General features: G+C 36.2%; 1 long non-coding RNA gene across 1 annotated transcript in view; it reads left to right on the top strand.

Moving 5' to 3' along the window:
- Positions 1-16,742, top strand: part of LOC105524242 — a 176,244-nt gene that overhangs the window by 87,681 nt on the left and 71,821 nt on the right. The window contains exon 3 of the long non-coding RNA XR_001003724.1: positions 12,822-13,083. This is a non-coding gene — a long non-coding RNA (uncharacterized LOC105524242). The remainder of the gene's footprint in view (positions 1-12,821; positions 13,084-16,742) is intronic.

The raw sequence follows: 16,742 nt of genomic DNA, 5'->3' as shown, positions 1-16,742 counted from the left end.
CATGCATCCCTGTGATACACTGACTTCTTTTCCTTTGGATAAATACCCAGTAGTGGGATTGCTGAATCATATAGTGGTTCTATTTTTTGGTTTTTGAGAAATCTCCACACTGTTTTCCATAGTGACTGTACTAGTTTATATTCCCACCAACAGTGTATGAGTTCCCGTTTCTCTGCATCCTCAATAGCATGTAATATTTTGTCTTCTTAATCATAGCCATTCTAATGGAGGTAAAATGATATCTCATTGTGGTTTTGATCTTGCATTTCCCTGGCGATTACTGATGCTGAGCGTGTTTTCACACATCTTTTGGTCATTTGTATGTCTTCTTTTGGGAAGTATCTATTCATCTCCTTTGCCAAATTTTTAAAGGGACTATTTGTTTTGCTTTTTAATGTTGAGCTTTTTTGAGTTCCTTAAACAACAGATTTTCAATGCAGACAAAACAGTTTTATATTGGAAGAAGATGCCAGCTAAGATTTGCATAGCTAGAGGGAAGTTAATGCCTGGCTTCAAAGGACAAGTTGACTCTCTTGTTAGAGGCTAATGTGGCTGATAGCTTTAAGTTAAAGGCAATATTCATTGGTGATTCCAAAATTCCCAGGGCCCTTAAGAATTATGCTAAATCCTGGGCATGGTGGCACACACCTGTAGTTCCAGCTACTCAGGAGGCTGAGGCAGGAGGAACACTTAAACCTGGGAGGCAGAGGTTGCAGTGAGCGGAGATTGCTCCACTGCACTCCAGCCTGGTGATAGAGCAAGGCTCCGTCTCAAAAAAAAAAAAAGTTAAAAATAAATAAATGAATAAATAAATAAAGAGAAAGAAAGAAAGAATTATGCTAAATCTACTCTGCCTGTGCTCTGTAAATGGAAAAACAAACTCTGGATGACAGCACATCTCTTTGCAGCATGCTTTACTAAATATTTTATATCCACTGTTGAGATCCACTGCTCAGAAAAAAAGATCCTTTAAAAATATTCCTGCTCATTGACAATGTAGCTAGTCACACAGGAACTCTGATGAAGATGTATAAGGAGATTAACATTGTTTTTATGACTAGTAAAGCAACATCCATTCTGCAGCTCATGGATCAAGGAGTAATTTTGACTTTTAAGTCTTCCTATTTAAGAAGTACATTCTGTAAGGCTATAGCTCTCATAGCTCTCATACATAGTGATTTCTCTGACAGATCTGAGCAATCTGAAAACCTTCTGGAAAAAACCTTCACCATTGTGGATGCCATTAAGAATATTTGTGATTCATGGGTAGAGGTCAGAATATCAATAGTAACAGATGTTTGGAAGAAGTTGTTGACATTCAGGGGTTCAAGACTTCAGTGAAGAAAGGAATTGCAGATTTGGTAGAAATAGTAAGTGAATTAGAAGTGGAACCTGAAGATGTGAATTGCTGCAATTTTATGACAAGAGTTGAACTAATGAGGAGTCGCTTCTTATGGATGAGCAAACAAAGTGGTTTCCTGAGATGGAATCTACTCCTGGTGAAGGTGCTCTGAACGTTGTTGAAATGACAACAAAAAGTTGAAAATAATCTGTAAATGTAGTTGATAAAATAGCAGCAGAGTTTGAGAGGATTGACTTCAATACTTAAAGTTCTGCTGTGGGTAAAATGCTACCAAACGACATTGCATACTACAGATAAATATTTTATAAAAGAAAGAGTCCATTGATGCAGCAAATTTCATTGATGTCTTATTTTAAGAAATTGTCACAGCCACCCCAACCTTCAGCAACCACCACCTGATCAGTCAGCAGCCATCAACATCTCAGCAAGATCCTCCGCCAGGAAAATGATTACAACTCACTGAAAGCTTAGATGATTGTTACCATTTTTTAGCAATAAGGTATTTTAGGATTAAGGTATGTACTTTTTTTTAGACATAATGTTATTGTACACTTAATATTCTACAGTATAGTGGAGTGCACTGGGAAGGCAAACAATGTATGTGACCTACCTTATTGTGATATTCACTTTATTGTGGTAGTCTAGAACCAAACCCACAATATCTCTGATGTATTCCTGTATTGAATTTATTATCTTTAAAAAGAAATAGGGGCCGGTGTGGTGGCTCATGCCTGCAATCCCAGCACTTTGGAAGGCTGAGAAGGGTGGATCACTTGATATCAGGAGTTTGAGACTAGCCTTGCCAACATGGCAGAACCCCATCTCTGCTAAAAATACAAAAATTAGCCAGGCATAGTGGCAAGCACCTGTAATCTCAGCTACTCAGGAGGTTGAGGTAGGAGGATCACTTGAACCTGGGAGGCGGAGGTTGCAGTGAGCCGAGATTGCGTCACTGCACTCCAGCCTGGTAGACAGAGCAAGACTTCATCACAAAAAAAAAAAAAAAAAGGAAAAGGAAAGAAATGGGACTCAGTCTACACCTCTAAGTTTCCAATTCTACAGTCTAAGCATTTTCAGCTCCTCTCATTGGTGGGTGATTCATTCAAAATTAAGGAGTTATCCTCAGCCTCTCATTTAAGAAATAGAGGTATGAAAATCAAATCCATTGGGGCTAACTTTCTCTCTCTTTGATTTTCAGGATTTAGCAATGCTGGGGCCTATATTGGGTTGAACGGTGGCCTCCAAAACAAAATGTCTACATCCTAACCCCCGGAATCTGTGACTGTGACATTCTTTGGAAAAAAACAAAAAAATAGTCTTTGTTGATGTAATTGAGAGTATCGAGTTGAAATCAGTCAGATTTAAGGTAGGCCCTCAATCCAATAGTAAGTATCCTTACAAGAGACACATGAAGAAAAGAGAAGACACAGAGAAGGTCATATGAAGACAGAAGCAGAAACTGGAGTTATGATGCCACAAACCAAGGAAAACATGGAGCCACCAAAGTCTAGAAGAGGCAAAAAATTATATTTTCCTAGAACTTTCAGAGAAAGCGCAGTTTTATTTTGGACTTCAAGACTCCAGAACTGTGAGAGTGATGATTTAATATGGCAGTCCTAGGAAACTGATACAGAGCTCTCTAACATACTGAATTCCCAACTCTAGTAAGCAGAGCAGCTTCCAGGTAGTAACCTGTTCTCCCTTTGTCTCAGAATGCGTTTACCTTCATCTTTCCCTGCTTTGCATTGAGCATTGACATAGTCATGACAGATTCTTTCTTTGGACAGGTTCTCACTCTGTGATCCAGGCAAAAGTGCAGTGATACAATCATAGCTCACTGCAGTCTTGAATTCCTGAGCTCAAGTGATCCTTCTAACTCAGCCTCCTAAGTAGCTGGCACTACTGGTGCGTGCCACTATGCCTGGCTAATTTTTAAAAAAAATTTTGGTAGAGACAGAGTTTTACTATGTTGCCCAGGCTGGTCTCAAACTCCTGGCCTCAAGCAATCCTCCCACCTTGGCCTCCCAAAGTGCTGAGATTACAGGTGTGAGCCACTGAGCCCAGTCTTCAATCTCATTTTAAATTCTTACTATGAGGGAAGATCCAAGAGATTACCTTGGACTCCAGATGCTGACAAAGGGTCAGATAGATCTGGAAAATCATAGGTGCAAGCTCTTTCTGCCATAAAATGCTAAACACTCATGAACTAAAGATACCATAAGAAATCAAAGTTAAAACAGGAGTAAATGTCACATTGAAGGTTCACTTCTTCCAACTCTCTTTATTATACTCCTCCTACTAGTCATGAAATATAGGTTCTTAGAGAGGGAAATTGTGAAATTGTGCAAAGGAGAAAAACAATGTGTACTGACAGACACACAAACAAACACAATTTTATATAGAATTTTATGGGTAAATCATGTTGCCTCTCAAGGGATAATAGCCCTATTTTAGCTTGCTACGTCTACCATAACTAAGCACCACAAACTGGGTGACTTTAACAACAGAAATATATTGTCTCACAGTTCTGGACATCATAAGTCCAAGATCAAGTTGTCAGTACGGTTGGCTCCTTAAAAGGCTGTGAGGGTGAATCTGTTCCATGTCTTTCCCCTAGCTTCTGATAGTTAGTTAGCAATCCTCGGCATTCCTTGACATGTTGAAGCATCAGCCCAATCTCTGCCTTCAGCTTCAAGTGGAATTCTCCTTGTGTCTGTCTCCAAATGTCCCCTTCTTGTAGGATTACCAGTCAAAATGGATTAGAGGTACATCCTGCTTCAGTATGACCTCATCTTAACTAATCATATCTATAATGACCCTATTTCTAAATAAGGTCACATGATGAAGTACTGTAATTTAGTTAATATAGTGCCAAAGTTACGTTCCTGTCCTTTATAATTGTACTGTGATAAGATAAGATGTTAACATTAGAGGAAGGATGGATTAGAATTACAAACACCTTCTTTGATCTGTTTTTTGCACCTTTTCTATAAATCTAAAGTGTATTCATAATAATAATTTTAAAATAGACATTAGGAAAGGTACTTCCAGCACAGCATAGACAGCTTTGTTCAAATCCTAGAGTCATCACTTACTAGCTGTATGATTCTGAAAAAGTTACTTAACCTCAGGCTGGGTGCAGCAGCTCACACCTGTTAATCCCAGCATTTTGGGATGCTGAGGCAGGCGGATCACCTGAGGTTGAGAGTTCGAGACCAGCCTGACCAACATGGAGAAACCCCATCTCTACAAAAAAGTTTAGCCAGGCGTGGTGGCACATGCCTGTAATCCCAGCTACTCGGGAGACTGAGGCGGGGAAATCACTTGAACCCAGGAGGCAGAGGTTGCCATGAGCCGAGATCGGCTGTTGCACTCCAGCCTGGGCAACAAGAGCAAAACTCCTTCTCAAAAAGAAAAAGAAAAGAAAAGAAAAAAAAGTTACTTAACCTCTCTGATACTCACAGTCCTCATATATAAGTTGACAATACTAACAGCATTTACTTCATACAGTTGATATTATATTAAATGACTTATTATTAGAAAAATGCCTGTCACACAACCAGCATTGAAGAAACAATAGATAAACTATTATTAAGAAGTTTTCACTGAGTAAGAATGCAATTAGGTAAAGTTGCTGTTGGTTAATAAAATATCCAGAGTCTCTGAAGAGAGAAAAAAGCAAGGAGAAACAGATCATTGAATCAAAGATCAACTTTGGACAAAATACAGTTTTCCACTTAGACTAAAGGAAAGAGGGTACAGTGAATGTCTAATAATGTATATTAGTGGAAAAAGGAAGTTGGACTTTCTTATCTGAGATGCTTTAATTTTTTTAATAAAGTGAAAGTAGGGATCTTGGCTAAAAATGAGTTGAAGGACGGAGTTAAAGCAGGTGGTCTGTGTGTGTTTGTAAATAGGTCAGAAGAACCTTTTGGAGAAGAAGAGTTCTGATGATTCTTTTAGACATGTTGGTAGTTGAACTCCTTGTAAATAGACTGATGATATTTACTAGAAGGAAAGTTCTTATTTATGGAATTCTCTTAGGAGGATGTTCCTCATTTAGGTTTGCTTATGACAAACAAATATAGGAGCTATGAATTTATGGGGCATGGCACTCTGGAAAATGTCATACAAGCTATGTGACTAATTTGAGGTATAAAATGGAGATATTGTGTAACCTAAATGTTCCCTGCTATGTAAAGGAGTAACCCATGAGCACTTCTTCGTAGACCTCATCCATTACGCTGAACCACACACTGTGCATGTCTAACGCAGGAACAATGAACTTTGAGAGCCATGCAGATGTCTCAGACTTCTCCATGCTTCATCTGTGCTTCTTGATTGCTTTTATTCTTGAAATTAGTACAAGAAGGTCTCTCATTTATGTGAGTTGAATTGACAATCCAATTCTTTGGGTTACCTGATTAAGTAGGTAATGGTGTAGCAGGAAGTTTGAGGAAATTCAATTGAGAATTGAGAAGGGAGCTGATAAAGGACACATAGCTAGGCAGTGTTGGAGATCAGAAGGAACTAGAGAAAATGAATGGGTATGACATCAATACTCATGAGCATACCATTCCTCCAGCAGTGCTTGGCAACTCAGGTTGAGGAACAGAGAAGGTGGATGGCCTAGCTAATGGAATTGGCTGCTTTTTAAATGTCAGTGGCTGTCAAAACTGTAGAATAAAGGAATTGAGAGCAGTGGCAAAAAGAAAAGAGAGAGAAAGAGAAAGTGGTTGAAATGAGATATGGGCAAGATTGAACATGGAAAGTAGTAAAAGCATAAGAGCTATATAGCATAGGAAATGAAGAAACAAGACCTGAATTTAAATTATGTCCTCCACTTCTCTTGAACAATTTATTTAACCTCTCTATGTTTCAATTTCCATGTATGTGAAATGGGATAGTAATTCCTACTTCACATCAAATGGCTTAAATCAATTCATGTAAAGCACTTGGGCAAGCTAAGTGCACAATAAATTGTAATCTTATTGAATAAATTGGTTTAAGGAAAATAAAAAGGTTAAGAACGCCAAGGTCTTGATGAAGTGAAGGCCTTGTTTAAGCAGAAATAAAGAACTGAAAAGATTTAAATGAATATGAAGTTGGTCAGAGGATGGAATATTAGAGTTGATAGTTTTAAGGATGAAAGAGTTCCAGGGAATAAAAGGGCCCAGGATTGGAACCAAGGTTCATGGCTAGTTAACATATATGAGTCTGATGGTCACTGTCGTTGATAAAATCCCGGAGCCATGAGGCTGCTTGGACAGATCCCAAAAGAAGAGGCAGTGTTAACATGTTTACTTTTCACTGATATAATCATCATCATAAAGATACATCTTAAAACTCTATCTTATAAACTCTTAAATTAAACCTTGAAATTTGTGTTAAAAATAAGTTGATTTGATTTTATTATTTCCTATGCAATGAAAACATTGTGAGGAAAAGGGTATTTCTCTGTTAACCCCAGTGGATCCGGTTGCACTGTTTACCCATGAACAACACACAATTAAGGTCAATTAAGCAATGAGACAAGAAACACTATTTAATGTAATGGCAGTTTTTATTTAAATTATATTATAAACAATACTCCATTTGGTTAATTTACAAGATTAAAGCATAATTACTCTACCATAGTTTCTGGAAGACAAATTAGTTTAAATCACTACCAGATTTGCAAAATTAGTTATGTAATATAGCATTTCAGCAGAGTAAATGATTTAAACTAACTTGTTGAAATTAATAGTGGTGCACTTGAGAATAATTCAGAGATGTTTAATCAAAGGAAAATATGTAAAGATAAGAAATAGGCAAGGTTTAAAATACACTAGTATCAATGTGAATAAAATTTACCCAAATCTTCTGTATTTTAGTAATATAATTAGTCCAGAATATATATAGTAACTAATAATTGGGAAAAATAATTAGAACATTTAGAATCTGCAAAATGATGACCAATGCTCTTGAACATAATCATAAGGAATTACAAATGGGAAGGTAAAACTATAATTCTAAATATTATAGCCACATAATATCCATATAATTTGTTTTAAGTATTAATAGTCTATTCAGAAGAATATATCTATTGTGAATATGATAGAACATTATTACATTATATTAACAAAAAATTTTCTTTTTAAAATTTGGTTTATTTTGCAAAATGCCAAGCATGCAAATATTTAGACATTAATTTTTTCTCATTCTAGTTTCTGATTTTATGGCTAAATTTTTCTAGTTTCACATAATATTATATACTTTTATTATATTATTTATTATATTTCATTATTTTATTACAATGGTAATATCATTTTAAAAATTAATGTGTTTTATTATATACACACAGTAATGTAAATATAATGTATTAGGGTTTCACATTTATAAAATCATAGTCAATGGATTTTACCACAGGTTTTTATCAAATTCATTTATTCTTTCCACGTGAAGAAAGCAGTGGTTTAACAGCTATTTCTACTACCATTGTAGAGCAGTGACCAGCATTATTTCTGAAGTTACAGTGCAGATAATGTTTCTATTATTTAAATTTGTTAAAAAATTAATAGCTATTACATAATATTCATCTTAAAGGTCGAAATACACTTCACCTTTTTTTCTTGGTTCTCTCACATTTGTCCCTTTAATGAAGAATTTGACCAAGGAAGACCCTATGCTCTGACCTCTTCTATTTTCCCTCCTCTAAAAAAATTATTGCATACAAAGTAATGTATGCTTATTCTAACTAGTTGTGACGGATAACTTGATGTGTCAACTTGATTGAGTTATGGGATGCCCAGATAGTTCATAAAACAGTATTTCTGGGTGTATCTATATGCTTTTCAGAAAAAAAGATAAGAACTCACCAGTGTGGGCTGGAATCATCCAATCAGTTGAGAGTTCCAATGGAACAAAAAGCTAAAGGAAAGGAAAGGCAAATTATCTCTCTCTTTTTGAGCTGTCACATCCATCTTTTTCTGCCCTTGGACATCGGAGCAGGGCCCAGTGCGTCAGGTTTTCTAGCTCTCAAACTTGCAAAAGGTATCTTATAGGACTTCTCGGCCTCCATAATCATGTGAGCCAGTCCTCGTAACAAGTTCCCTCTTACATCTATATACATAAAATCTATCTATATCCCCTCTTTATATCTCTCAGGAGAACTCTCATAATGCATTAATCAAATATTACAAAAAACTTACTATGAAAAGCAACACTATCCCTGTACTTTGTTGCCTATCTCACATCTATTCCCCCAAACAACCTTTTAACCATTCTGTTTCAATAACTCTAAATAATATACTTCTATATACCTTAGATTATTGATTTAACAGAGATTTACCATATTTATTCTTTTTTTCACCTTTGCTTTCTTTTCTTAATGTTTATAATTAGATCATTATCTTAAATTCTCCTATTGCTTACATTTATCCCTTTAAATAATATCTTTAACCTCTATTTCCTGTTCTGTGAATTTTAGGTAGGATCCCTTATCTCTACAGTTTAAAAATTAAGATATGGTAGAATGTTTTTGGCAAGAAAAAATAAAAAAGAAGAAAAACTTAAGCTATTTGGCTCCTTACTCTTCCTTCAACTTTTCTTCCATACCAGCGTCCTTTCCACATCCCACGATCTACCACCTACTTTTTCCTTTTATATTTCCAAGATTGTTAGCATTTACCTTCGTGCAATCATGACCCAGGTTTCTGTGCTTTTTCACAGATTGACTCTAAATATAATGACCCAGAAACAGCATTTACATTATTCTTATTGTGTAAATATTCTTTAAAGTTGGACCAAGTACTATATTAAGATTGCATTACTTTTTTCTGTGGACCAAACACAACCTCTAGGGTCACTCAAAAGAGATTGTGATGGCTTTGTAATCTGTTAGTGCGTTATGTTACCAGCTAGGCTGACCTATGTGTTCTGCAATTCCTCCCTGTATGATTCATATTAGATTAGGCCACAAGAGACATTTTGGGTCAGATTTTGAAGGCAGAAATGAAAAAGTGGTTATGTTGTTTGTATGCTCAGAAGATCAAGGTAGAGGCAACAGGAGGTTTTAGCTCTCACATATTTTCTTATTTAGTGGCTCACATTGTTCGGTAGGAGCAGAAGCCCAGCCTGCAGCTGCTCCATCTTCCCCTGGGTCTTTCTGTTTCTTCTTTCAGTTTCTTCTATGCCAGGTGTGCGCTTAGCTCCATGACAAAAGGTGACAGCTTATTCTGCAGAATACACACATCATCAAAGTGGGAGGTGGTGAGACTGGCACACTTCCAGTCTGTCCTAGCAGATTTCAGCTCACACTGATGAGTTCCAGCATGCTTATACCGCTATTTTACATGTCTTCCCCTCTCCAATGTCTATCTGCAGACTTCTCCAACATCAGATGCCAGATGTCTCATGGAAACTAAATAACTTCTACAATTGTGTGTGTATTTATATAACTGATATTGATATTTTAACATTCTACAATTACTTAAAATTGTGTCACATCTTAGTTTGCTTCATATTTTTTACTGACATTTCTAATTGTACTTCTTGGTTCCCTGAATTTGTGACTTTATCATACTCATATTCTTCCTCCTTCTTAATCATATTGTCCATAGAGTTCCTTCCCCCATGCCTTTTCCCCAACCCCAGAGATCAATTTATTTATTTCCTTTAATCTAGGACTATGCAAACTATAATTCTGGGATTTATTTGACTTATTTACCAGTTAGACACATTGTTTCCGAAATTCCATATAACCTTTGTGCGCTCTCCTGTTTTGCTTGAATATATCCTGTTAATCACAAAGGAAAGTTGATGAAGAATAAATATTTTGAATTCTGCATGATTAAAAATGTCTTCAAACAATCATCATGTATGGTTGATGATCTGAGCATAAAACATTTTGTCTCATAAATTTGAAAAATATTTTTATAGAAGTTTTTAGTGTCTTCTCCTTGGTGATCTGTAAAATGTTACAAGAATATTCCTTTGTGGGGATCTTTTTGTAGCCCCAGACTCCAGGTAGATCCAGATCCTTTTAATCTGAAGACTCATGTCCTTTTCAGTTTTAAATAATTTCCTTCTGTCTGTATCTTTAATAATACTTCCTCTTCCATCTCCACCACCCCATCCTAACCCCAAGCACACACTATTTTTTGTTCTGTCTTTCTAAGACTCTTACTAATCAAAATTTGGACATTCCATATTTGAACCCTATGCCTCATCTTCTTGCTAACATTTCCATTACTTTCTCATTTTGGTCTACTTTCTGGGAGATTATCATTTTTTATCTCAATGGTTATATTTTAATCTGTAGGAGCTCTCTTTTATTGTCTAATAGTTTCCTTTGCATTACTTTCCTGTTCTTGGATTAAGATTAATAAAAAAGACTAATATCCTCTTTAAATGTCTATAAATATTTAAGATACAATGGAAAGGACACTGGCCTTCAGTCAGATATCTGGACTTTGATTATTTAACGTGCACAACAAGGATAATATTTACTATTCCACAGGATTATTATGAATATTAAATGAGATAATGTATTTTAAGAGCCTTGTAAATTATAGAATATGTAAGCAAAACATAACAAAGATATTTAAATTATTATATATCCCTGTTTGACAATGTTTCTGAGCATGGCAATTAAATGCTTTTATGAACCTACATTTAGTTATTCCCTTCTATAATGTTCCATATACATAAAATTCCAGCCACATCACACAGTGAAACTTTTGGAGTTTTTTTCTGAATCCTTTGCTGTCATTCCTCCAGGCCTTGCTTTTGTTAATGGAGTAGACACTGTCATTTATCCCCAATATTCATTTTCCACATCTTCAGCAATAAAATCCTGTTTTTAGCAAAACACATCATTTCCCCACTTCTCCACCTCTCTTGAGGTTGCTTCCAGAAACAAACAGAATCAGTGTACACAACTTTAGGTAAGTGTTTGGAAATAAAGAGGGCATGCTCTTCTTCCCTACTATCCCTTTCCTTTCTGCTGGCTGGAACGCAGATATGATGAATGGAAATCATGTGGCCGTCTTAGAACCTGAGCTGGAAGCCACATATGGAAGGTGGTAGAGAAACAACATGGAGGGAACACCCTGGGCTTCTACCTCTGAGTACAGTACCCATGCTGGACTAACTATACCTGGACTTCTTTTATGGGAGCAAGAGACAGCTTCTTAGCTTGTCAGAACAATACAACTTGTGGTTTTCTACTACTCCATGATGATCCTAATCCTAATTAATATGCTGTTATAGTTTCTTAGCATTTTGGTTAATATCAGATATACTAAGACACTCCCCATCAGGACATGACACTATTTACTCATCCTTTATGAGCCAATGAAAGCATCGCCCTCTCTAGTAAGTCCTGCCTAATGAGGCCTCCTCAATAGGATTGAATGTCTTTATTCTATATTTTTCCTGAGACAAGGGATCCTGTTTATTTTATTCACTAGTGTGTGCCTAGTGCCTAGAACAATGTGTAGGCCATTATAAGCAGTTTTTTTGTTTGTTTGTTTTTTTGTTTTGTTCTGTTTTTTTGAGACAGAGTCTTGCTATGTTGCCCAGCCTGGAGGCAGTGGTGCAATCTTGGCTCACTGAAAGTTCTGCCTCCCAGGTTCACACCATTTTCCTGCCTCAGCCTCCCGAGTAGCTGGGACTACAGGCGCCCGCCACCACCCCCGGCTAATTTTTTGTATTTTTAGTAGAGACGGGGTTTCACCGTGTTAGCCAGGATGGTCTCAATCTCCTGACCTCGTGATCCGCCTGCCTCAACCTCCCAAAGTGCTGGGATTACAGGCGTGAGCCACTGCGCCCGCCCTTAAGCAGTTTTTAAATAGTTGTTAAGTATGCATAACTCCATAACCCTTAGGATTTTGTGATTACTTCAGCTAAAACATAGATGCTTTTCCCAAGCCTCTCTTCCTACACAAATTGTAACCTCACTAGCGGGTAAAACCGTGTATGTCTATCACTTCCTTTGCTCCTTCATATATGGCACATGACTGACAGTACTGACAAATCAAATACTTTAAAACTTTAAATGAGAATAAGTGTAATAATATATAAAAATTTAAATTTTAAATAAAATTTACATAAAAGTATTACAATTTAAGATGAACTACGTCAGCGCTTTTTCATTAAAAAACAGTGTTTTCTCTCTCCTGATGATAATGAGACAATTTAGTGGCTGCTTTTATCAACCACAATAGAACAAATCACAATCTGACTTGCAGCAATTCACTGGACTTCCAAATTTCTGTTTTGTCATTAATAATATGAGGTTCTTATCCACCACATTTGGCATCTTGGACTGTGCTTGATTAACACTGTGTTCAGTATGTGGTAGCTGCAATTCTTATAGTGACTAGGAAAAAACATTCTACTTAGAATTTAATGATTTAAAGTTTTATATACATTCATTTATTCAATAGCTATTTGCTTGATCCTGACAATGTAATAGCAATCTAGATGCTGGGGACACAAGGCCCACCTTCTAGGAATATAGCCATGACACCAGAAATCACAAAGGTGATGACAGTGACTGGGGAAGAAGTGCAAGATGCTTCACTTGTAAATGAAGACACAGCCTCCCAGGATTCAGATACCACTTGCCCGAAGAAGCTGAAGATCTACAGATAAGTGGAGTTTACCAATGATGAGGAGCAGGATGGAGAAAGGAGGTAGGGAGAGTCATCCAAGGTACATGAACAGCATGTTCAAAGGCAAGAAGTGAGACAATGGTGAGGTAGTGAAACTCAACAAGTCGGCCATGGCTCGGGGTGAGAGTGAGGGAGGGTGGTGGGAAATAAAGTTGCTGAGATAGGGAGAAGTCAGATGATGCAGCTTTTGCAGGACATGGTACAGATTTGGGAAAATATTGTAAGGTTTTGGGGGAGTATGGGGGATTTATGGGTCAGGTTTACAATACAAATATTGTTCTAAAAATATTAGGCCTCCCGAGGCACTCAAGTTCTTTACCTTTCAGTTTCTACTCACGCTTTGGGACTCAGCTCAAATGACATTTCCTCGGGGGTGCTACCTGATACCCAGATTATGCACCCTGTGATTCTCCTTCAGAGTATCACAAATAGAATAAAATCATGAATAATAGAAAAAATATCCTGTACATAAGTAGGCTACTTTAAAATGAAATCATTTCACATGTATTATATTTTCTATTTAAATAAATTTTACTATGAAATTTCTGAAACATATTAACCTCTTAACTATATGTTTAGTTAAGCAAGTCCAAGTCTTTTAATATTTTATTTTGTTGTAATCAATACTTGTAAATATATGTAGATATATAAAAATGTACATAAATGACATAATTTCAAATGTGAAAGACCAATGTGCATATATTTTTAACACATATTTTTAGGGTAATAGGTACTAGCATTATTTTAAATTATAACTTGTTTTCATATTTGAAGCAAGGAATTGAATACACATATAAATCATTTGTTTAATAATGTATGTTTCAAATATCAAATTTAATCAACATTTTTAAGAATAAAAATAGTTTATGGAGATTTTCCACTTAAAATTATGATAGTCATGCAAAAATCCATGGATTCCCTTCTCTGGTTATCAAATCCAGCATTTCTTTCAAATATTGACCAATCTATTGTGAACAACATGTTTTTCCCATATATAAGGCAAACCAATTGATTTTTTCTTTTAGCAACAAAGTCAGGTCGTGGGGAAAAAAATAAATAAATAAAAAGCCTGACGTATTAATCCTAAAATGGCAAAGCGTGTGTAAATGTAAAGTAAAAGGTTATGTAAATGAAGGAGGTTAAGACCTAAAAGGTTATGACACAGTTGGATCATTCTCATTACAGAAACATTAACATAGATGAGCACAATCTGTGGGCCAGCTAAATCTAAATTGCACGACTGCACCCAAGGGAACTGAAACAATTTCCATAGTTTCCTTAAACATAGAGCTAAACAATTTAAGTTTGAGAGAGTTGCTAAGTTATTTAGAAGAACTGTTTAATCTTTAACAGTAAAATATTAAACCAAAGAGATTTTGTGATCTATTACTTATTTCTAGAGAGTAATAAGTTTATTATTCAGATATTCTGAATGAGCTTGCATCAATCACTACAAGACATTCAATCAAATTCATCTTGAAAAATGAAATGGCAAATGCATTTAAATTCAAGAAAGCGAATTTGGGGCAATTGACTACAATTAAGAATGTTCACTGGGATGAGGTCTACTAGATTCATGAATATATAAAAAGAGCCTTGAAAACACTAAACGTTAAATACCAGGGTTAGGATGTGAACATTCAACTGAAAAGAATAAGATTGGAAAAACGATTGTGTGAGTGCATGAGTAAGTGAGCGAGAGTGCATGAGTGTGTATGGGCGTGTGTATGCCTCCACATACATAGAACCACCATTAAGGTTACCAAAAGGAAGAATTGTCATTCTTCCTCCCTCTTTAGCTTCACCAATCATCATGATCCAAAAGTAGTATATTCCTTGTCTTTTCTCCTCAGATAAAATAAGAACTTGGAATCTTGTGAATTTATACCTAAATTATGGAAAACTTACAAGAAAGACTTTGGATTGAGAAGAGTACACCCTGTAGATACAATATCAAGTAAATTCACTTTCTGAAACCAAGCTTTTAGGAGAAGCAGAAGGTTCCCTGCCACCCTCTTGAGTGGCTACTATCTGAGCAAAAACGATGAAAAGTTATCAGCCCTGAAAGCACCAGACAGTAGACCCAGAAAAAAACTGTGCCTGCTTATGAAGCAAGGCTTTTTCACCATTAGGTAGAAGCTTCAAAAGATGGAGCTTCTTTAAGAGCAGTTAAATTCATACTCCGAGCTTGCCATAGTTCCAATAACACCTTCAAATGGCTCCTCCCCAAAGAGTATCACATTAAGGTTGCTGGCAGGCACAGTTGCCAATTTAATTAATACTTTTGAGTGCACAATCTTCAAAAGAGTCGTTCTAAATTTAACCAAAAGCACTTGCCATGATTTTAAAAATCAACACATTTGGTTTCCTTCACTCCTCCAACAACTGTAATTGAATCACCGCCAAATACAGAACACTGGGTAGGTGCCTCAGGAACGTGCAGCCACTTACAGGAGTTGGGGGCAGGGGGAAATACAGTTAACTAAAACAAGGCAGAGTGCAGTGAATGCCAAAAGTTGGATGCATAGGCTATGAGTGCGAGGTGAAGGCAAAGAACATAGTCCTACGTCTCTTTCCCTCCACTACGACAGTCTACTTCCAAAGACCTGTCCCACTGTCCCTCAGCATCCAACGATTCACTTCTTTTCTGCCCTGCCTAAATTCCAGCGGACTTCAGTTTCTCTCCATTTTCAAATTCTTAACCAAAGTCTTTTAATTGTATCCACTCTGCAAATTCTCAAAGAGAGCATTCCAAACTTTCAGCGCCTCTATTCCTAAAAACACATATTCTTGATGAAAAACTCCATGCAATTTTAGAGAATGATGCCACATTTACAAATTTAAGACGTCGAACATCAAAGAAGCCTTCAGGCAACCTGTTAATCCTTTGACTTTCCTCAGCAATTCTCTCTCTCTTATTCTCTTCATCAAATACCCAAAACGTCCAATATTCTCTGCAAATTCACCATTTCTCACTCTCAACAGATACAGCCTGAAAAAAAAAACAGAATGAAAATTAAGGTCACCAAGTGTAAACTCCCTCGGGGTTCGGTTTTCATACATGCTTCCACAGGCTATTTTTCTCCTGCCTCCTACCCAAGTCTAATTTTCCCTCAGTGCTCTAGAGCTCAACCAAACTCCTGCAAGACCTGCCTTCAGCAATTTTTAGTCCTTTTAATCTTCAATTGGTTATTTTCATTGGCTTTTTTCCATTCAGCCTGCAAACATGTGCAACTCTCTCCCTTCTTTGCAAATAATCTTTCCATAACTGTATGCCCCTCTATCTCTTTACATCACTTCACTGATGTCTGGCATCACTGCATTTTACTGATTTTAAAGGTCCATTGTAGAATATTTGAAAAATGCAGAAATGTATAATTAAATAAAAGTTGCTGCAATATTATGGTCCAGAGATAATGATTTTGGTTAACATTTTAACAAATTTATATATTCTTTCTAGTATTTCATTCTATTCACTTACATGTGCGAGCTAGTCTGCTTTGTATCAGCTTTTAGCTGAGGTATAATACAACTTAAATCCGAATGTTTTCACTTTATTATATCAGGAGTATTGTTTGTCACTAAATATTTCTTTAAAATTACTTTTCATGGCTGTTAGTCCCTTATTGTTATAGCTTACATTATTTTTCCACACTGTACTATTAACAATATTTTATATTTGTCAGATTAATAGTCATATAAATATATATTTATTTACATTT

This window comes from Colobus angolensis, unplaced genomic scaffold (genome assembly GCF_000951035.1).
Source record: "Colobus angolensis palliatus isolate OR3802 unplaced genomic scaffold, Cang.pa_1.0 Scaffold492, whole genome shotgun sequence".
NCBI lineage: Eukaryota > Metazoa > Chordata > Mammalia > Primates > Cercopithecidae > Colobus > Colobus angolensis.
This window is presented reverse-complemented; position numbering and strand designations above follow the sequence as displayed.